Here is a 22,916-nt window from a genome sequence, read left to right on the forward strand (position 1 = left end):
TTGAGTTTATGCAAAGTAATGGGTAATGAAAGAAAAACCTCAGGAAATTGCATGAAAGAGATGATACAAGGAGTAACTCAGCTTCTCCTTTAAATTGAAGCAGGACTGCTCTTATCTGGAAGGCTGATTTAAGGTGTTCTGTTTATAGGGCAAGGTAAAATGTTTCATTTTATGCCTTATGATAAAACGCTCTGGTTTTTTTCCTTTACATACCTGTGTAAATATAACTTTATTTGTGCAGCAGTGGCCTGGGTCATTTTCTCTAAAGCCTTCTTTTTCCATATTCTTTCCCACCTGTGCCCCTTTTTGCATAAACTCTATCTCCCTTTTTCATACCAGCCATTCATATCTTTCAAGATTTGGCATGGTAGACAGTAATCTGCGTTCTCTGGGGGAGAATATGTGTACGGCTTAAAATGCAACCTCCCTCGAATATTGAAGGGTAGGATATGCCTTTGAACTTTCAAAGGTTTTTTAGAGATAAAGTATTTGAAGTAACTTCTGGCTTTCTTCATAGTCATAGGGCACATAATTTTCAGTTTCAGAGTCTGAAAAGGAGTAAACTTTATGGGTCTGAGTGAAAACAGTTAAGATGAACATTAAGTTTGGATCATGTCTTTATAAGCTTATTTTTTGTAAATTTGCCTATTCTTCCATCACCTTTGAAATCCTGGTGGATCTTCAAGAAATAATTCTGTTTTATTAATGAATAGGGATTCAAATATTTTCTAATTTTTTAAATATTCTCTGAAGTCATAATAGAGATGATTTTTTAACTGATTCTTAAAGACTTTTAAAGTTTATATGATGTATAGATAACTGTCAGAAAAAGTTTATCTTTCAAAATTGTAGTAGTTGACAATAAGGTTTGTCAGATTTTGTTTTGCTCAGCTATGGAAAGGATATCCAAATGGTATCATTGCAATGACAGCAACAACCTGTAATTCTGTGTGGCCCTGCATAACTACATAAAGCAAAGCCTTTGGCTGTTTAGACAACAATTATTGATCAAAAAGCTGTTTATCAGAGTTTCCAGCCTGGGATAGAAATACGGTGGGATAGATTTTTGTCCATGCACTTATCAGAATTTTCTTGTACGGGAGTTGGTTAAAAGGTAAATCCACGGCTGATAAAGTCATGGCTGATTGTTGGCTAAATAATCTGAGATATTTGACACAAGTGGTTACACATCTAAATACCATTCTATAAGCAAGTGTCTTTGTGTTCAATGGCAACATGACAGAGCGAGATTCTTTCTTCTCTTTGTGCTCTCACTGGACTTTGTAGCACATAGAATCTATTTGCACATATGATACCCAGGCTATAAGTTTTTGTTTCTCTAGCATTTTGTGTCCTGTCTTGACCTAAGCATAGGCTTAGATTGCTATGCTGACAGGATATCAAAACAAAAATTCTCAGTAATAAGGTTCAAATTATTCTTCATTTGAATTATGGACAAAACCCACATCTACATGTAGAAATGCTGGCCCACTAGCAATAATCAGTCAAATCTTGATGTTTTCATTCTTTTAAAAGACTATAAAAATCTATGGCAGCATTGCTTTAATGGAAATTTAAGAAAGCATTTCATTATCTCAGAAATAAATAAATCCAAGAATATTAAAAAAAGCATTTTTCTTAGCTTTTTAAAGTCCTGCATAGAACTAATTAAATAAAGGCTCTCAGAAGGGAAGGAAGATTAGAGAAGTTTAGCAAATAGAAAGGCATAGAAAATTCCCATTTGTATTATAAGTGCCACCAACTTTCTAATAAGCACACATTGATTCTTCCTCATAAAATGTAAAAGCTGTGATTTGTAGCCTTAAGGGTAATTGCCCACTAAAAATGCATTACAAATGGAGGAAAGAACCCAATAAAAACTTTCTGGTATCAGAATCATAATTTCTGTGCTCAAAGGATCATATATGTAGGTTGCACTCTGGTTTAATTAGCAGTAATCTGACCTTCTTTTCCCAGAAGCATTGAAAAATCTTATTACTCCTTATAATTGTAACTGACATCTCAAAAGCAGTAGATAGAGTTAGGAGTATCATAAATGAAATACATTGACAGAAGTAATACAGAATGATGAAAGCCAAAGATACAAATATAAAGCTATTTATATTGCCTAAACATAGTCTTTCTCAGGTGGTTCAGCATACTCCTGTGTAAATATATATTAATCAACTTATATATCTGTATGTTCACAGATGTACAGATAAAATGTCAAGAAAGACATACAATTAAAAATGTGTAGAAAGAGGATCTCAGAACAGAAATCAGAATCTAGGAAAAAAAAATTCTTATGAGTCTTTAATAGCCTTTAAATATGTATTTTACACAACCATTTTGAGGTATCGTGTCATCTCTATCAAGAGTAATAAAAGCAACAGGAAATGCTGTACTTTTTCGCATTCATTTCTTTATTTCCACTTCAAATTAAAGTATGGGATTAGGCAAGACTTGGAAGTGTGATGTAGTTCAAGATTAAAACATACAAATTCAAATGTACAGTATTATAGATATTTCTTCTTTTAAATTTGGGTTTTATAGTGTGTTTGGGGAGGTTTTTGGTAAAGCATGTCATGTGACTCTGTGTGAGTGTATGCACTCATTCTGGATGAATGCTCTTTAAGGCATTAGCAATTTTCTTAAGTCTGTGTTCTAACACTTGCTAGACATACTGATTGCTGAATTTGCAGGGTGTGTGACCTGTTATCCGCTCTCCTTGTTTATTAAAAAGAAGTCTTTTTATGTGCCCATTGGTCTTCATAAGCACTCAGTTGCAAATGGCATTTCTTCCTTTCCTTGTCTCTCTGGAGAGGTAATATGAGACATGAAACCTGTTTACTTTCTTTCAGGCTCTTCTGTACTGACTGAGATTGCCCTTTTCCACATGTCTACTTTATTCTTGCAGTTGTGGCAAACGCTCTGAGTTTAGGGGAATCATAAATGCAAGCAAGCTAGAGGCTTGCCATGCAGAGCATGAAGGGTCACTACTGTTTCCCACACTGGGATTGCAGTGTCTCATCAGGTGCTTTAGCAATCTGATCTAGTTGCTATCAGAAAAGTCAATATTTGCATTTTGTTGAATATGCATGCCCACCAGTGTTTGGAGAAAGGGTTATTTGGTATCTGTGCTTGTGTGATTATCTTGTTTGCATTCACAAGATACTATCTGCAAATCCTCTAATGATTCAAAGACAACGTTGTATTGAAGTTATTTCATTATTAGGATTAATTCATTGCTATTCAAAATTAAATGGGCTTAGCATTTTTGTTCTTTAATTTCAGATAGGGCACTGGAAGGACAACTTGAAGAAAAATGTCAAAAAATGCTTTAACTCATTGAATGTTAAGTGTACACAGAGAAGCTATTGTAGTTCCTGTTATGTTTGCATATCACTTTTTAAAGAACTTTTGAATCATGCTGGTTGCTGAAAAACATTGGTTTCCCTGCAAACAGTAGTGCATAATAGATTAATGATTTTTAAATGGCCTAAAATTAATTGTTGGAATTAAAAAAAGGCCCCTAATTTGAATATGAGGATTTTCTTAACTTGTGTGCAATCACCTTTTGCAGGCCATAGAGTAAAAAACATTCTCGACTGATAGGTTTTTATATACGTATATTAAATTTGATTGACTTCAGTGGGATTCTGCAGGTGCGCTTGATTTTGATGGCAGACAGAGATATAAACCAGAGCACATTAATCTGAAAGAATTAAAATGCAGGAAAAAAATCCTTTTCAGTACCATCAAAGCATCTTCGCAATACATTTACAAAATTTCTCCTTTATGCTTAGGGAAATATTGGGCAGAGGTCAGTCATTTAGAAATTTGTAGCTCTTTTCAGAATGATTCAGTTAATGAAAATGCTCTTACTTTCTTCACAAAGAAAAATTCTAAATTCATTAATTAGAGCTAGAAGAGGTGAGTTGTGCTTGAGGTAGAAGAGGTGGGTTGTGCTTAGGAAAAACAGGGACCAGAAAGATCCTGGAATCTTCCAACAGCAGATGGAAACAATTTATTGCTTATTATTAAACATTTTAATGTTTTCTTTTGAAGGGAATACCCCTCTGTTAAACATTGACCAGCCAATTTAATTGTGCCTCTGCTCATCAAATACAGTATCTGTAGAAGATGGAGCTGGACCTTTGAGCAACCAGCGAAGTGTTTTAAGGTAGTAAGAGGGAGACCTGGACACTTCTTCTGGCACCATTCTCAAAATAAGACAGAAAAGCTGGATACCAGTGTACCAATTTAGTTAATTGTGCCTTAATTTTTCCTTGATCTTTGACTCGGGACTCATAAGCTTTAGTGAGCTTTTCATCAAGTGGGTGAATCACATCATTCATACAAGGAAAGCTCGCAGATGCCGAATTATTTGTTCTGTCCTGAATGGTTTCTAACTTGACATGGTGTGGAAGCACAGAGAAACTGACTTATGTTGTAGGGTGGACTGTGGTAATGCTACTTTGTGAAATGTAAGATTTTTCCACTTAAAAAATAGAGAGTGAGAAAAGCTCTTCTATAACTCAGTGAGCAGGAGAACCTTGGGGCTATATATGTTGTTATTTTCTAAATAAAAATAAGAGTAGTTTATGAACCACAAGATAAAACAGCACAAGCTGCAAGAATAATGTTAAATTTAGAACTGTCTATAGGATGTACATCCTCTAATTTGAAGGAGTACTCCTGCCATATTAATATTTGCTTCTATCAGATTTATGGAGCATATTGTAATACAGCCAGCTACTGAAAATGACCTTTATTTGCAGTATCTGTATGTCATCAGTTATTAGTGTTTCTTGAATTCCCAAGAACTCTGTGGGGTAAGGTAGGCCTTTCAGAAGCAGGAGCTGGAGTTCATTTTGCATGAATTTGTTAGAGCCTGTAGTCTGTTAGTCTTTCCACAAAGGTTCATGATCAAGAGCTTGAAATACGCATTATATTAATTTCAATGCCAGTGCTTATATATTGATTTTGGAAACTTTGTCATGTTATGTGTAAAACAGAAACTGAAAGCCAGTTTCACAATGGAAAATCAGAAATATTTTAAATAAGGAGAATTTTTCCACTCAGCTTTACAAAGCACACAGAAATTCCTTAAATTTGGTGCATTCTTCTCATAACTATTTTCTCACTAGTTTCATAATATTTGTTTTCATGTGGGTACTGTTTGATTGATTCTATTTTGTTGTCCCAAGAGCAGGAGAACAGGGTATGTCTTGCTCTTCTTTTGTTCACCTTTTACCTTTTACATTTTGACATGTTTTTCTAGAGTTAGAAAGAATGTCATCTTGAACAATATCAAAGTGATGTTTTTGGCTGCTGGGTCGAAAATGTTTGGCTACCCCTATACTAAATAAATAAGCAGCAAATGATAAATAATGGAGCAGTCATTTTCTTCTACTAAATAATGAAATTCATGTAATGAAAAAATAAACCATTCTATTTTATGTTATCTGAAAAATTGATAACTAGTTTGTAGGCTTTACATTATTCAGGTAACAGAAAATATGGAATACATTTGGATTTCATCTGCTTCTCCCCTTTAGCTATACAACTACAAGATTTAGCAGAATATGTTTTATCTGTTCACTTTGAAACCCATGAACATGTACGTTACAAATTAGAAAAATGAAAGTATATTTTTTGGCTTTCAATGGAGTAATAGTTTTTGATGGACTTTTTGTTTAAAAGATAATTGAATAGTAACTGGTGTTTCCTCGAAGATAAAAATATATTAGCTAATTCCTTGGTACTAAAAATATATTTTCTGCTTGTATTTTAATAAGAGATCTGAAATTGATATATGGAATGACACTACCTACCTTTTTAGTAATAATTGGTTACAAAATTAGTGTTACCTTGATTCCAGTTTGCACATACCACCATATGCTGGTTTTGAAAGAGGGCCATGTGTCTGACAGGCAGATTTACATACAAATGTCTTAAAGGGATATTGAAATGCTTGATTTTCTCTTTTATAGTACTCGTGTTTAAAAAAATGTATTGTGTGTGCTTTAGTTGTGAATTTCAGGATGGAATTTTGACTGAGTTTTTCCAGTTACCACACTGAAGAGATTTGGCACAAATTATGCAGTGCATCAAAAAACTGTTTTGTACCTCTGTTGGTCACATCTCATATGTTTTTAGACTCTCAAAAGTCACTTTATTGCCAAAATGGTTGCATCTTAATCAATATGACATACATTTTTGGATGAACCTATGAGCTAAAATCAGTAGCACTTCTAACTTTTTGGTAGATTTGTATTTTTTTCCTATAAGTCATAATTTTATTAATCTAAAATACAATCAAAAAAAAGAATATACATGAATATTTGTCCATTGCAACCAAGACCTTGTACTATAAGAAATTAAGAACCTCAGAATTATATGCCAGGCAAGCAAACTTTGTTTTCCTTTGCTTTTCCTTTCTTTCTTTCTCTTTAATAATTTATAAATTTTAGAACAATACTATGAAAATCCTGTTTAAAATAATTGAATAAAAGTCCTTAAATCCAAGCAACCTTTTGTGTTTGAAAGTTATAAAGAGAAGCTAGAAAACTTTCACTTTTTTTAGCAACATTTTTAACATTTTTTAGTTGTGAAGAGTTAAAATGTTTTAACAACTGACTAACAGACTAACAAAAGTTAAGGAAATAATGCATGTGAATTTAATTATCATAACTTGGTTTTCTGAGCTTATTGTTTGGAGATGTAAATTTTATATTGAATAAAATAATTTCAACATTAAGGGAGTGGGAAACTCTTAAAGAGAAATCAGAATGTGTAGAAGCTACTTTTTGGATGCAAAATGACTGGTGAACTTACACCCCTATTGACACGGCTGAAAAAACAGTTTTGTGCTGTCTAATGCTTTTGACACAGTGTTACAAATCAAAAAGATACCAAATGACAAGGAAATATGATTTTTAATAGATGAGACCAAGGTTACAACATTGCATTTCTTGGGAGAGTTAAACAAAAGTCATCTTCCTGTAAATGTGACAGATACTTACAGGGGAGATATAATTTATGTTCCTGTGGAAGCTTTCTGGAAAACTTCTGTGCATATAGATTTTCAAGCATCTACACAAGGGTTAACCTGATGCTTTTATTATTTATATGCAAAGCTATACAGAAAGAAAGTACCTTCCTTTGCTGCAACATTTCAAAAGCAAAAGCTAAGATTTAAATTCCTGGTGGGGGGAATTTTCAATGGGGCCCAATGGAATTTTTATCTGTAACACTCAGTTTTTAAAATCTCCATAATGGCACTGAGCAAATAGTGTGGTTTAGATTTATTTTGTTGGCTTGTGTAATATAACTTTTCAAAGACTTCCAGAAAGGACCTAATAACAAAAGCTGTATTTCCCATGAGCTAAAATTGTGTGTGTGTGCAAATTACAGTACATACTAGTAGCAGAGTATAATACGTATCACAGATTTATGTGTGTTTCTTAAAAATAGAACTAGAATTATGAAAAAAATTAGTAAAAATTACAGTAGGACATCAAGTAGTCGTTAAAATTATTTTTGTGTATTTGGAAAAAATACTTGTATCTTTTCACTACAATAGTTGCTTGAGTGAAAAATCTTTCCTGTTTGGCTGGGCTTGAAATATTTTCATGTCTTTGATTTATGATGTCAAAATATAGCAGCCAGTTTTGGAGCAGTAGTGAGAGACCAAAAATATTTGATAGAATAAAACATCAGTGAGATAGATAAGTGCCTGTAAGAATTGTAAACCATCCACAGATAAGTAAAAATCTGATTAATCTTATTGAAAAGGTTAATTTTATTGTTTTATTAAAAAAATTAAAAAATTTATTATATAGTCTGGCAATAAAATCATAAACTTGGGCCTGTCAGAGGCTACAGCTAGAGGTTTTGAGTAGATTACTCAGCAAGACTTGGCCACCCCCACCCTGACCAACACTGGGCAGGAGTTACTTTCTGAAATTGAAGATTATACTCTGATGTTTGTCATGTAAAGGTTAAAATGTTCTTCTAGCATGTGAGAGATCTAAGTTTGAGTCAGGTCCTGCTGATTTCACTATTGAAGTTAGATCGTAACACAGCTAAACAAGATGGGCAAGACTGAGAGAGACAATTTGACTCTGTAGTTTAGCAGATACTTTTTTTGTTTTAACTCAACTTTGCGTGTCTTATTTGCCAATAAGGTCTGATCAGAACTTACTATAAAGTCTGTGGTGTTGAGTTCATGAAGCAGTTGAAAATATTTTGTGTTTTAGCGTCTGCCATCCTGTACCCTTAAACAATACCTTGAATGACCAAAAAAACTTCCAGGCAACAGAACAACAACTGAGCTTCCTTCACACATGTGAGCTGCCACAATTAATTTAATTCCTCTAGTTTGATATATTCTTGAGTGCTGACATGTTTGGCTGATGTGGGGGATAGCAAAATACAGTGTTCCACATGTGTCTGTGCACTGAAGATTCCCTCATGTATGGATGATCTAAACATCTGTATTAGAATCTAGTACTCAAAGATGCAGGAATTAATTTTAGCCCATGCAGTACTCTTCTGCAGCTACTTCATGCTCCAAGGACTCAACTCTAAAGTTACAGACTTTCTGTGTCTTCATTTTTGGCAGTAAATGACCATATGTATTCTACATGAAGCACATCAAATCACATTTTCATAGGGAAATCTCATATCTCTGAAAAAATTATATTTTGCTGCACAGACCTTGACTGTAAATCTTTAATGTCGTCCAGAGCTTTAATCTGAGGACTTCTGTACTTTGTTCTGTCAGCTTTTCTTATTGAAATACATATATTTCTTTATATATGGAATATACGAAAGCACCCTACTGACTTATACACACAAGGTAGGGCACAAGTCATATTCTTGTGTATGTAACAGATATTTTAGTGTTTTGGTAGCAGAATTTTTGAACTAGAGAGCTAGCCCCAGTATGAGATTACATTTGTAATCCTTGCATGCATTAAAGGAGTCCAGACTTTTTTCTCAGAGGAAACCATTAAAGCATTTGTAAACCACTAATCTGTTCAGGGATTTTCTATTGTTTATCTAGGGCAAGCCTACTGGGTGGCAATTCTATTTAATATTTCCTTATTTAGAAGAGACAATGTTAAGATACACAGAAAAAAATGGTATTCAAGATAGAAATTAATCATTAAATAATCAAACTAGTATGAATGAACCCACATAGAGTCTAAAGCTGGTATCATCTCATGCTTATTATTCAGAAATTTTTAAAAAATGCCAAAAAAGCAATTTAGAAAACCTAGGTTTGATCTTGAGGAAGACATTTCTAGTTACTTCAGGTTGTCTTACTTGACTCAGCTGAACATGGCTGAAATGTCTGATTACAATATTCTATTACAATAGAAAATGCCTGTGCTATTAGTAAACATTTGTATTACAGCATTAGATGCCTGTGAATGGTACAAGTTATATTATTTGGCAACATTATTTATAGTTTTGCCTGGGGATCACTAGTTTCTGCTTGAGAGGAAAAAAAAGAAATATCAGAAATTTAGGAACATGAACAGATATTAAAAAACTTAGGTAATCAAGACTATATGCTTAAGGTATTAAATTTTCACTGAATCTAGTGTTGAATCTACAGGTGAATGTGCAAAAGGAGGACTAGATTTATGCCAATCGGCAGGAAGATGATTGCATTCATATTGAGGTTGCCTAACATGACAAACAGCCTTCAACTTGAGGAAATGAATCTCATATTTGTTTATTTTTCATTTCTGTCGCAGGAGTCTATTTCAATATTTCTGTTGTTCTGGAATGTGGCACTCTATGATAGAGAATAGAAGCAACTTTCATGTGTCCTCAAACGATCTAAGGTTAAATTTAAAATTCTACTGGAAGACAATATAACTCAGGCTAAAAACAGTTCAAATTCTGATGTGAATTTCTCTGTTAACAATCGGACAACAAGCCTGTATCAGTCTCTCTTTCAGAGTTTACTTTTGTGTATGAAGTGCATTTATATACACCAAAAAACCCCCTCAAAAACAATACAACTGTCAGGTGCCTTAGAGGACACAGGCAAGGGAGGAAAGGCTCAGAAAATGAAAGGCATTCTTGTAGATACAGTAATGATGTTGCCACAAAGCAGTGCCAAGAGTCTAATAACAAGGAACTTGTGTTCTGAATATTTGCATTCTATCTCTGGTGTTGTAAATATGCTTACATTTCTAGCAATTTATCATTATATTCTTGACTTCAGGGAGACAGCTATAAGAAATGAAAAACAATTATTTTCAGAACATAAAACATATTTTTGTTTAGTGAATGCAGAGCGTATGAGCACAATGAGGTGTATGCTCCTGTTTGCTTAACTCTGACCTCATACCTTAGACAACCTAGTTGCTGAAGCATATCTATAATATATGTATAATACCTATTGATATTCAAAGTTTTAGTAGTATGAAAAACAGTGGGAAAAATTGAAGATATGAGAGCAGTGATTTTCTTTCCAAATCTCATTTTATACAATTTCTTATAGCTAACATTGGCTTGGATGTTGTGCAAATAATAACAACAACTTTCATTTCAATAGTTAGTGTGTGTTTATATCGTGCTAATTCCCTTTTTTTTTTTTCTGGGAGCTGGTCGCATTATCCACTAAAATAGGAAATGAACTTTCTATGCCACATTTTCTAGTTAATAGGAATTTTATGCTTTATCTGCTGTGCTAGAAGTAATTTTCCTTTCTTTCTCCATCTATCTACACCATCCATAGAAGACAGAATTTTTTGAGAGGCATATGCCTTGAGTGTTGGTGCTGGGTTTTTTTTTAAAAATGTTGCCCTTCTGCTTTTTTTTCCTTAGTTAAACATAGTGAAAATGTGAGTAAACTGTATCATGAAAAGTACATATGCTTAAAACTAAATGAGGTAAAACCAAAACAGAAGAAAAAAAACAATTTTCACATTATCTCCTTACTGCAGAAAGAAAAATTAGTTTTGTTTTTTTTTAAGCGATAAAACTTGAGAACTGGAGCTTCCTTAATACATACTGGGATTTCTTTAGGTGAGTTTTCAACATTTGTAGTTGGGGCATTTTAAATAAGAAATTGCAACCTAAGAAAGAAAACATTCTCATTTCCAAAATCCATTGAACCTTTGTGTAGCAGTAGTCACTCCAAGGTGCCATGCAGCAAAAATTTATCCTCATTATTAGGAGCAAAGGAACTTCTACTCCTCAGTAACATGGCTACTGTGATGTTGATGGTGATTTACTTAAAGTGTTCAGTGCACTAATGCATCTCACAGCTACAGGCAGCAGTCTGAAAAGTCTGTCTGCTACCAGATGTTCTAGGCTCTGAAAAAACCCAACAAAATTAAGAACCAAAGGAGAGAAAACAGAGCAACTGGCATTTATTCACATCACTGAAACAATATTTTAGCTGTGGTGACTCTGTGTTCTGTGATTTACCCTGGTAACTGTGGATTTGCTTCTGTATCTGTACATAAGCAGGGTGTTAATTCCACTGTGATTATAGAGCAGAAATCCACCCCTAAGCCTGGTCATGACAGGACCACAGAGAAAAAGGAACACTTCTAGCCCTGAGGAGAAATTGCAAAGATTGGAAATGTTTTTATTGGTGTGCTGAAGAATCTGAAGATGGGATGAAAGATTTCAGGACACCACATGACTTTTAGTACAGCTTTCAGCAAATCTAAACTATCTGCAATTTCAGGCTTCAAAATTTTGATGTGGGTATTTAGAACAGGAACTCTTCATTTTCTTCCACTGTCATATTAACGTATATAAAATGAACATTGACATAGAAGTCATCTGTGATTCAAGCTAAATTTACAGACAAAAATCTATTTTAAGAGGGTTGCATATTTAAGAGGATTGTATTTTTGTAACTCTGACATTCTCAGACTTGCGGTGAGGAAGTGTATAATATCTGTAAAATTTAAGAATTTATTTTTAATACAGAATTAGGGACTATTTAAAAGATGTTGTAGGTGATTAACATTGAGAAAAATGACAAGAAAATTTATACATTAGTGAATACAGCTAACAATCAAATAAGCAAACAAATCTAGTGACAACATTACCTTGAACTCATCTTGCATTTATTAGATGCTGGCTGCCTTTGATGACTGCAGTGAAACTGTTTAATAGCATCAGGAATGTGTTTACTTACAAGGTGTTTTATAGACCTAGCACAAGGAATTTAACTGCTGGATGAATTTTAGGTAACATTAAAATTATTTTGAATCGCTCTCACTCTAATAAATCTCCTGATGGTCATTCTACTTCGTTGTTGTTGTAGGGCAAGTTGTTTTCTTACCCTATCAGCTCTGTCCAAAAATAAATTAAATACTTCCTAATCAGTACATTGTTAACTATTTATTAGCTGCCATTTTATTCCTTATGTTTTTCTTTTTCTTCTTTTGTAGTGTGGGTTATTTAGAAAAGCAAGTTTATAGAGTCATCTGAGTCATCTTTTCCTTTTTTTTCTCCTGTCACTCCTGTCATAATAATTTTTTAAGCGTATTGATCAGGTTGAGTCAACTTGGAAAAAGAAACTGTAGTTTTAGAAATACATTCTACCATGTTTATCCTAGTTAACAACTTTGAAAAATTAACTACTTAATTAGAATCTCACAGAGAGAAAAGATGTTTTCAAGACATGCTGCACATAAGTATTGTCAGACTAACCTCTGTATACGTGCTGGCATGTCAGTTGGTTTGTCTATTTGGTCTATTCACCATATGCTGTGACTATTATCTGGTAGCATGTCACAGGAGACATGGATTTACTGTAAAATATGAGAAAATTTCGAGGCAAGGAAAAGAGAAATGCAAAGGCAGTGCTGAGAGACAGAAGACAATGAGATTACAAGTTTCATTAGGCTGATGGCTCAAAGAGCAATCTACACTCTTTATTTTTAGTTCTTACTAGATATAGCCAAATGATTGTAATTTCCTCAATAAGAAAATTATGTAAGTTCAAAAAAGACATGGAAGAAAGCAAGTTGGATCATAAAAATTTTTCTGCAGAGAGAGGACTGAGTGTCTTCCACAGACAGAAAAGTGTCTGAGATATTGAATCTTAACCCTTATGCACGTAGATACGTGGACCTTAGCACTCATTTTGTTCATATATCTCAGGACTGAATCTTGTGGCCTTTGAACACCTGATTCAAATTAGTCATTAACCAAAAGGGGGTAATACGCCTGTTTTTCCGCTTTGGCTTCCTACTCTTCCTTGGAGCATGGGTGAGCTGCATGGATAGTTTTCTGTTGATGCACAAGTGGTGTGAATTGTTTTGTCTCCCTGCAGTGATCAGGAGAGTGCCTACTATTTAGAGAAATAAGTTTGCATTAATGTGGCTTAATTCTGCCTTCTTGACTGATTTATATTAAATGGAGCTTGGCTATATTGAATAAACTTTTTAGAAAGTCAGCCCATGTAATTTTGCATACAGTGCCTTTGTAATAACACCATATTGTTTATGAAGTATCACTATTATTTGTGGTATTAATATGTTTCTTATAGGGATAGTGCTCTGTAAAAACAGCTCCAGTCACATGATATTCGATGGGGAACAATACCTTCTTAGCCTTACTGGAATTATCCTTGGATAGGTGAGAACATTGTGCACTTTTAAAAAACTTTATCTCAGAAGAAATAGCAGGAACCATTCGGAAGATATAATTATTTAAAACTGGAGTAGTAGAAATGGAAAAAAATGAAAAGAAAGAAGTTCTAGATTCTGTACTTAGGAGTAAAAAGACAAAATTCTGTTCTAAGGTGTTGCAAATGACAGTAGAGAAGAGAGATGTGCGTGAGTATTAGTGCAGAATGAGTAGCATTCGTCATTTTTCTTTTCTGAAATTACACCAGAAAGAATACTCATTTCACTCCATGAGGATGGAAGAGATGAGGTCTCTTAAGAGATTATTAGACTTCTGTATTCTATTATGCACTGTCAGATTTTTATATAGTTAAATCTCAACTCTGTGTGGGTTAAGAAGCTTTATACTACTGAGTACCATCACTGTGAATAGTATTGATGAAAAGCAAGCTGTGAAGGGACTTTTTAACTTTACAGTAGGGCCCTGCACTATATCAGAGACATATGGTGAAGGCTTTCCTAATATGGGGAAAATCGAAAGTATACTCAAGCTTGGACAAATTTTTGACTAAAGTTGATGGTCCTCTTCTGTTTCAGAAGTGAATCAAAATTTTATAGTGACATTGAATTGAGACTTCTCAGAATTGCTACTTGTTCAGAGCCAAGGGGCTTTTTAGCCTCAGTAAATTTTATTGCCTTCAAGTATTTTAAATGTGAGCTGTTTTAGTATCCTGTGTCCTCAGCAAAAATCAGGCTACTGTCTATTATAGTCTCAACCACTTTACCTGGTCAACTTTTTCAAGTGAATATCTTCCCATGGAGAGTTTTTTCCAACAAATTTATATTTTCTAATAAAAATCTATGTTACATTATCTGATTCTGTCTAGAACAGTGTTTCCAGTCAGCTTCATTCCATATGATTGTTACTCTCGCAAGAGCCGTAGCATCAAAATGCTTACTACTGCATTTTAAACTCATCTGTGACCCTGAAGTGTACTGAATAGTAAAGAAAGCAACTGAGATGACTTTTGCTGTATTTTGTGATTTTATGACATGCAGGAAAACTTGCAGTGTGACTTTAAAATCTTAAGGTAAAGTTCTCTCTAGCAGAAAACTGTATTTTCCTTAACTGATAACCAGAATTTTTTATTCGTTAATAATTTTATTAATTTCCTTTGATTTTATAAAGTACTTGTCAAAAGCATAAAACATAATGATTTTTTTAATGTTCTTTATCAGAATGCCTATGAAAAGGAAGAGTTGATTTTTGGGCAGAGTTTGGTTATTCCTTCATATTGCTGAGTGCAATATATGTCTTCATTACAAGTTCAATTTTGATTTTGTGGAATCACTTGTCGTATGTTATGTAGACCTGATGCATAAGATGCCTAGCAAACAAAGCATGAGGACAACTGTGGTACAGCAAAATATTTTTTTTGTGACAGGTTACTTTCCCTAATGAAATATTTAGCTTTACTATTAAAGACGTGCTTGAGCCTTTTTAAAGAACATATTTCATTCTTCCTCACCTTTTAGTTACTTCTCTTTTTAGATCAGTTTCTTACACTCTTTTTTTCATGTTGAGAATTTGCTTATTTTATTAGCTATTGCTCTAAAGTACTCTAATTCTTATTCCTAGAATTGTTCACGGGATTATCTTACCATATATGGGGAACATGATAAAAAAAGATTAACAATACCTTGTAGACAACTTACAACTATTTTACTTTGGTTTTAACCTTTAGGTGTTATTTATATTTAATCTCTAGGCATGTTGCTCACTTGAAGGCAGCATAAAAAAAACTATTATGCAGAGACAGGATTTACCTGATGAATATACCAACTAATAAAACTTGGTGAAACACGATATTTCCTCCCTTCTGGTTTAAAGAAGAATCTATGAGTATTTGTCAAGTACTGTCAAAAAAGGTTGACTTAATAATGAGAAAAAGACCCTAATGGGCACAAGAGTAATTTAGATATTACTGAGGGATTGATTTTTTTTTTAACACTAAAATATCCCTAAATTTTTTTTTCTACTTTTGTTACATTGCAAAGATGCAACAGCATTTGATATCCAAACAAAAAGTGTTGGAATTCTAGACTCAATAATCGAACATGTGAAAAGATTTTAGATCTTCTCTGTAGTGACCAGAGCACTGGATTTTTTGAAGCGCCTTTGATATGCTCACAAGTCCATTTTTATCATTCTAGTCTAATATTTTGATTTCAGAATGGTGATTTAATGAGAATGAACTTTTGTTCAAAATTTTAATGCTATTTTGTAAAAGAAAGTGAACTGTATTTGCAGAAGGAATATATGCAGTGGTTGATGCACCCTCCTTTTGCACAGTCCTTGCATCTCACACAAGAGATTTTTCAGGGAGAATTTTGGCAGCTGACTCACTTTTCTTTTTGAACTGGAATAGATGAGCTGTGACACCTTCCCCCAAATTTGTGCCCATTTCATAGAAACAAAGATCTCCATGAAAAATCTGCTCACTGCTTTTCGAAGGGATCTTTATGTTCTATATATTTAAAATTGCCTTTATTCTCAGGAACTATTTAATCATCAGTGGTTTGTACTTTGTCCATGCTAAATGTTGATGTTAATGTGGTCTGGATGTTGTTTTGCAGTTTTCCTTTTGATCCGTCAAAAATATTCTACTTAAAAAGGAAACTGAATCTGATTGCAACTTAAATGCGTAAATACACAGTTTTAAATTGGAGGTCTGTACAGAGAAATTTTATTAAGCTTGAATGTTTCCTCTTCTCTATGATTATTTGACTCCTCTACAGATCATCACCTCATTCTGAACCTAGTCTTCATCTGAAGAAATCCATAAGCATGCTGCTTTGTTAGATGCCAGTTTTTAGTTTTTGGAATTGTTTCTCATCTCCATATAAGTCTTATAGATACTATGTTTACAAACTATTCATTTCTCACATAGCGGGAATACAAAACAGATTTCAAAATTCATCCATTGTTTGTAAGAGTGTGAGTCAGATATGTTGGCCTAGGTGGACTCAAATACAGTCATCACTTTCTGTCACAATTTCCAGAATCACATAATAATGGATTTCATTATTGTTCTAACAGAGAGGTAAAAATAAATACAGAATAATAAAGCTACCTGCCAAAGCTTTTCACATTAAGCAACCTTTGATTGACTGAGCATAAAGGTGTGTTTGTAAATTGTGAATCTCAGAAAGAGAGAATTTTCTCTGTCATTGGAACAAATGAAAGGATAGTAGAAAGGAAAGAAAGTTTCTGGAGGGAAGAAAAAGGAAATGTTAGACCAGAACACCTTATTAGCCCCAAAAGATCCACTATCTGTTTTTTCAACTGTGGGAATGGGTGACAGTCACAGCAATAAAGCAGATTTTCTTGAGGAATGAGAGGAAAATAATTTATTTTTACCCTGCTACATTTCCATTTTATTTTTCAGAAAGTATAGCAGTATTAGGAAAAGCAGTGAGAGAGTTGCAGAATAACATCTTACTTTTTCTATTATAGAGAAGAATGCAAGTGTCCTTTGCTCTTTATGCTTCCCTGTTTAAGGACAAGCTATGTGTATTATATTAAAACATTCTTGAAAAATAGCTGTCAATAACAGCTTTTTTCACCTCATGTACTTTGTTTTCTCTTCTTCAGAATTACACACATTGCTATATATTTTGTACTGAGAACACAGTTCATGTCAGTATTTCATAAATTTAGTTGTGTAATAGCTTGGAATTCACGGTTTATAAAACAGTTAGGTATGTATACTAACATAGGGATATAGAGTTATATGCCTGATGATAGATGTTACCAAACCTATTCATAAAAAGCATTTTTTCAGTTTAGCCTCAGATTTTGTTGATGTTTATCCTTGAAAGTCTGTGTCAGCACCAGCATTAAACTAAATCTAGTTTTTAATGCTGTTTGAGTTAATTTTATGAGGCATTATGTAAGATGAATTATGCATTGTTTTATGCTCACTTGCAATGGTGTCTTTTAGAGTTTAGATTTCATTTTATTTCATTTCATAGTTTTATTTAACACTTGAATTGTCATGGCCTTGGGGTGTTCTACTGTTTTTGACTTCAGCTTAGGGTCTATAGACCTTCTATTTTCCTCCCATTTCTTCACAGGCCTGTAACAGCTTTTCTGCTTTGTTTTTACATCTGTTCTTCAGGGAAGCTACTTTTTCAACAAGATTGTTTCAGAATAGTTCAAGGTACAATAGTATCAGAAAAATAAACAGTGAGTTTGTTTAGATGACTATTTTCTAATGTTGCTCTTATTCTAGGGGGAATGTAGAAAATAGTCTTTTTGCACATTCCAGTCCTAATCACTAGTGTTTCTTTTAAGAACTACCACACTTGAGGGAATTAATCTTGCTCACAAAATTTCATGATCTCAAGAAACAATTGCCAAATCCCTTATGAATGCCTTTTTTTCCTTTTCTTAGTGTAGGAATTCATGCTATTCAAGGCCCAGAATTTACACCTGACTGAGTGAATGCCAAATTGGATTTTCATGGAACATATTAGGAAAGCTACGTAAAATAAGGTTCTAATGGAGAAGCAATAATGAAAACACACATCCTTGCTTTACTTTACACTGGTAAATTTATTTATTTATTTAGGTATGGAAGAGGAAAAACCCTGTTGTTCAATACAAGACCTCTGGGTTTTATGTTGTTTTGAAAACTGCTTACTTTATTTAGCTTTCTCATTTTCTTAGAAAAAACAGAAGTTGAACTATTTTCTGCATGATTGCTGAAAGCTTAAAGCAAGTGCACACAGAACCCTTGAATAACACAAACCAAAGTGGTGAGTTCAATTGAAATCTAGAACAGACGTTCTAAAAAACAGCAGGTTAAAATATGAATGGTTGATATTTTAGTCTTCAATTATTTCTCCTTTCTTATGTTATTGGCAAAGAAATGTGATGTCTTATGTATAGAAGGATATTCTTACCGTTGGAAAACATTTCTAATATCTTGGTATTGAAAACAAGTCATGGTGGACATGCAGATTATTACCACATTTGAAATCATAACACAGACATGTCTTTTTTCCAAATGCTTTGGCTGAATCAAGTAAACAAATGAAACCTGAAAATTTACTTTTTTTTTTAGCTGTGTTTTGTGTATGTCCTTAGGTGCAAACTTAGGAGCCAAAATCACATGCTTAAGATTTTTCATTAATTTTTTCCTCTCTTTGTGTCTTCCATCAAATATAAGTTCATGACTGGAGAACTGGCTTCCCATGGTTTAGACAGGTATATTTTTCACTGGGTAATAAACTGTCTGGATGGCCAGGCCTGGATAGTGATGGTGCATGGAGTTGCATCCATTTGGTGGGTTGGTCACTGGCGAGATTCGCCAGAGCTCAGTATTTGGCTCAGACCTGTTCAGTATCTTTATTGATGATCTGGACGAGAGTGTTGAGTGCACCCTCAGCCAGTTTGCAGGTGACACCAAGGTGGGTGGGAATGTTGATCTGCTGGAGGGCAGGAAGGCTCTACAGAGGCCAAGACTTAAAAAGGCCAAGTGCTGGGTCCTGTGCCTGTGTCGCAGCAGCCCCGTGCAGTGCTACAGGCTTGTGGCAGAATGGCTGTGAAAAGGACCTGGGGGTGCTGGTTGAACACCAGCTAAACATGAGCTAGTGTGTGCCCAGGTGGCCAAAGGCCAGTGGCATCTTGGCTTGTATCAAGAATCATGTGGCCAGCAGGACCAGGCCATGATCATCCCCCCAGACTCAGGACTGGTGAGGGCACTCCTCAAATCCTGTTTTTAGTTTTGAGCCCCTCACTACAAGAAAGACTTTGAAGTTCTGCAATGTGTGTCCAGAAAAGGGCAGTGGAGCACAAGTCTGATGAGAACTGGCTGAGGGAGTTGGGGTTGTTTAGCCTGGAGAAAAGGAGGTTCAGAGGGGACCTTATCACTCTCTACAACTGCCTGAAAGAATGTTGTAAGTGGGGATTGGTTTCTTCCAAGTAAAAAGCAATAGGAAAAGAGGGAAAGGCTTCAAGTTGCATTTATGTGTGTTTGTTAGATTGGATATTAGAAAAAATTACTTCACTGAAAGAGCAGTCATTGGAACAAGCTGTCCAACAAAGTGTTAGAGTCGCCATACCTGAAAGTGTTCAAAAAACGTCGATGTGGCACTGGAGGACGTGTTTTATTGTTGAAGATGGCACTGTGGGGTTAACAGTTGGCCTCAGTGATCCTAAAAGTCTTTTCTAACCTTAATGATTCAATGGTTCTATGGAAAATTGATTTTTAAAACCATTACACTGTCTGTATTTTCTAGGTTGGTGATTATCCCTCTAGAAGCCTAAATTGGACTGAAGCCTCTTCCTCCCTCTCACATATTGGAATAAAGAAAATAAGCTGAAGTTAGCCAGAATTATCTTAAATATGAATTCAGATCTGAGATAGGAGTAGAGCTATTGCTGTTGACCTTTAGATTCTAAAACTGAAAATAAGGGAAAAAAAAGTAATACTTTATTCATCTGCTGTTTCTTATGGTGTGTATTGTCTTTTAAGGTGTCTCTTGGATATTGTTATGGGATTACACATTATTTTAAAATAAAAGGCAGTAAATAATGTCTGAGAAATTTTCAAGAAAGCACAATTTTAATTTTTTTATTGTGCTTTTTATTATAGCACAATATTAATAGATAATGTTAGAAAAAATACTCTATTTACTAAACTCTTCTTGTCAGTAGTTTTGTTACACATGTATTCAGTATGACGGCATGACTTCTCAGTTTTACGGTACTCGAGTTAAGCAAATGTCAAAATAAAGTGGCAAATAGTCCACTTAAAGCGGATAAAAAGGAACTGAAACAAACCAAGCAAAACCCAGACCTTGAAAGTCTGAAGAATTCAGTCATTAGCACTTGGAATGCTTTCTGTGTTAGCTGCAGGAATTTCACGGTACTGACACAACTTCAGATGGTGCACTTAACACTTTGCTAAATCATTTGCACATTTTTATCTGTTTCAGCCTTGGAAATCTTCAGTTTCTCTTTTATCATAGCACACAGGTATCAAATTACAGGAAAATGTGCCTGGTTCTGAAAAAACAGTTCTACTTGACTGCAGTGCAGAATCCACAGAACATTTTTTTTTCTTGCAGAGTTAATTTGTGGTGCTCTTGTGAGCAGAATATTACTGTCGAGACTTCTGCCTATTCAAAAAAGTTCTTCAAGAAGGGAAATGTGGGAAGGAAGGTCTTACAATTCTTGTGGGGATGAGAAGAGGAAGATAGAAATTCAGTACCTGCACATTGTCAAGCGTACATGCCCAGACGAAATCACTCCAATAAAGTTGTGTTTGAAAAAAATAGGCCATATACACTGATGAATATTGTTTAAACTACCTATTAAATTCAGGAGGAAAATGAAAAATAACTATAAAGCAAATATTAGCATTTTTTCAAGGTACTGGGCTTTTCCACCTCCTTTTCAAAAAAGGGGCAAGAGCTCCAGAAAGCTTTACATGCATTAAAATGCATTATCTGTGATTTCCCTGTTTTCTAGTAATTGTAGTGCTAACAGAATTCTGTGAAATTCATTTACAAATACATGTGCAGCAATGCTGTTAAAATGTCTTTTAGCTTTAGTTGAACATTGAAAAAGTGATCCAGGTTAAATTCTGTATGAACTAAAGCATAGGTTTAAAGACTCAACAAGAAGTTTGTCTTAGGCAGTATGATTGGAAATACACTAATGCTTAAATTCTTCAGAAATAGCTATGGCAGTTAATGGATTAAACTCCTTTAAATGTCATTCTTATTCCTACTTGTACTTGTTTTTCCCCCTAGACTGTAATACTGTGCTACTTCATGTGCATACAAAATGAAATTAAGACAGTAAAATAAGTTCTGCCATGACTTAAAATGGATTATATGAATGTTACCTTACAATGTAGTATTGAAAAGAAAATCATACAGTTATAATTCAGTCATGCTTGTGCATAAGGATAAATTTATAGTGTCAAGAGGTAAGTGTTTTATGGCAAACAAAGCCAGGGTCATTCCAGCAACTTTGAACTAATGAGTCATTTCACACAGATCTCATATAGGTTTGCTTGCTGTAAAGACAGTGTTTAAAAATAGAGGAAAATCTATTGTGAATTATAATTTCAGTCGTTCAACTAAACTGTTTATGGGTAAAACAATTGTAAAAATTTAGTTACAAAGGAATTGCTACTTTCAAAGGATTTGTGATTAAATATTTATTTCTGCTTCAATTAATAATTTAGGGTTGCCAAGCATAAACAGGCTTTGGTGACCTGAAATGACTTTCAATCCAGTTAATAAATAAAAACATATAGTAGCTCAAAATAGTTATTCCCATGGCAAGGTTTATTTCTCTTGTTATAAAGAGTTTTTTATGTCTGAAATTTATATCTGTGTATCTCATTTCGTAGATTTCTTGAAATTAGCTAAGAAAGTATGATGTGCAGCCACCTCTTTAACTTTATTAATGGGGGTGAAAGTTAGTCTTGCTTTTAGAAACTCCACATACAACAAGTATTGTAACAGGATTTTCATGTTATTTCATTTGAAATATTTCTGCACTTCAGTAGCTAAACCACTGAAACAACAGACAGGGCTTGGTAGCTGTGGTGACCAGAGGTTTCAGTTTAATACACTGCCATTTTCTGGGAAGAAATGTGACAGATGAACCAGAAAGTTATGCATTACTAGAAATGTTCTTGTAGACAGCACTCCATTGAATAGAAGTTTAAAATTATCTTTTATGTTTTTGTACAATTAGTACTGTAACTTGTATTTCTTAAATGCATAATAAGGATTATCTATTAATATAGCCCTAGATTGATTCTTATGTAGAATGCTGGTGGTTTTTCTCAAATTCTAATATTAATCTGTGAAAAAAGTTGTATTTTTCTCCATGTTTAGAAGGGCAATTTGTCACTAGACAGAAGTTATATCAACTAATACAAAAAACATGACTGTTGAAATATCTGACTAGAATTTTTCTTTCTGTTGAAAGCTAAATGCTTTCTCATTCATAAAGATATATATGGTTTTCTCATAAGATTGATTTTCCATGAAGTAGGCGAGAGGACTGTTTGTATATTGACTTTAGTTTGCTTTTACATATTTATTAGAAGAGAATAATCAATTCGATAGCAAACTATTTCCATAAAGACTACTGGATATAAAATTGAAACTGTGTTACTCAGGTTTAGCAGGAAAACTATACTTTATTCTCTTTTATTCCCTAGGAATTATATATCACAGAAAATATCTGTAGTCTAAGTACAG

The 22,916-nt window shown here is 34.0% G+C and overlaps 1 protein-coding gene across 2 annotated transcripts in view; it reads left to right on the forward strand.

Moving 5' to 3' along the window:
* FSTL5 (follistatin like 5) overlaps positions 1-22,916 on the forward strand; it is a 268,652-nt gene that overhangs the window by 51,949 nt on the left and 193,787 nt on the right. The window lies entirely within an intron of this gene.

The sequence above is a fragment of the Camarhynchus parvulus genome, chromosome 4, assembly GCF_901933205.1.
Source record: "Camarhynchus parvulus chromosome 4, STF_HiC, whole genome shotgun sequence".
Lineage (NCBI taxonomy): Eukaryota > Metazoa > Chordata > Aves > Passeriformes > Thraupidae > Camarhynchus > Camarhynchus parvulus.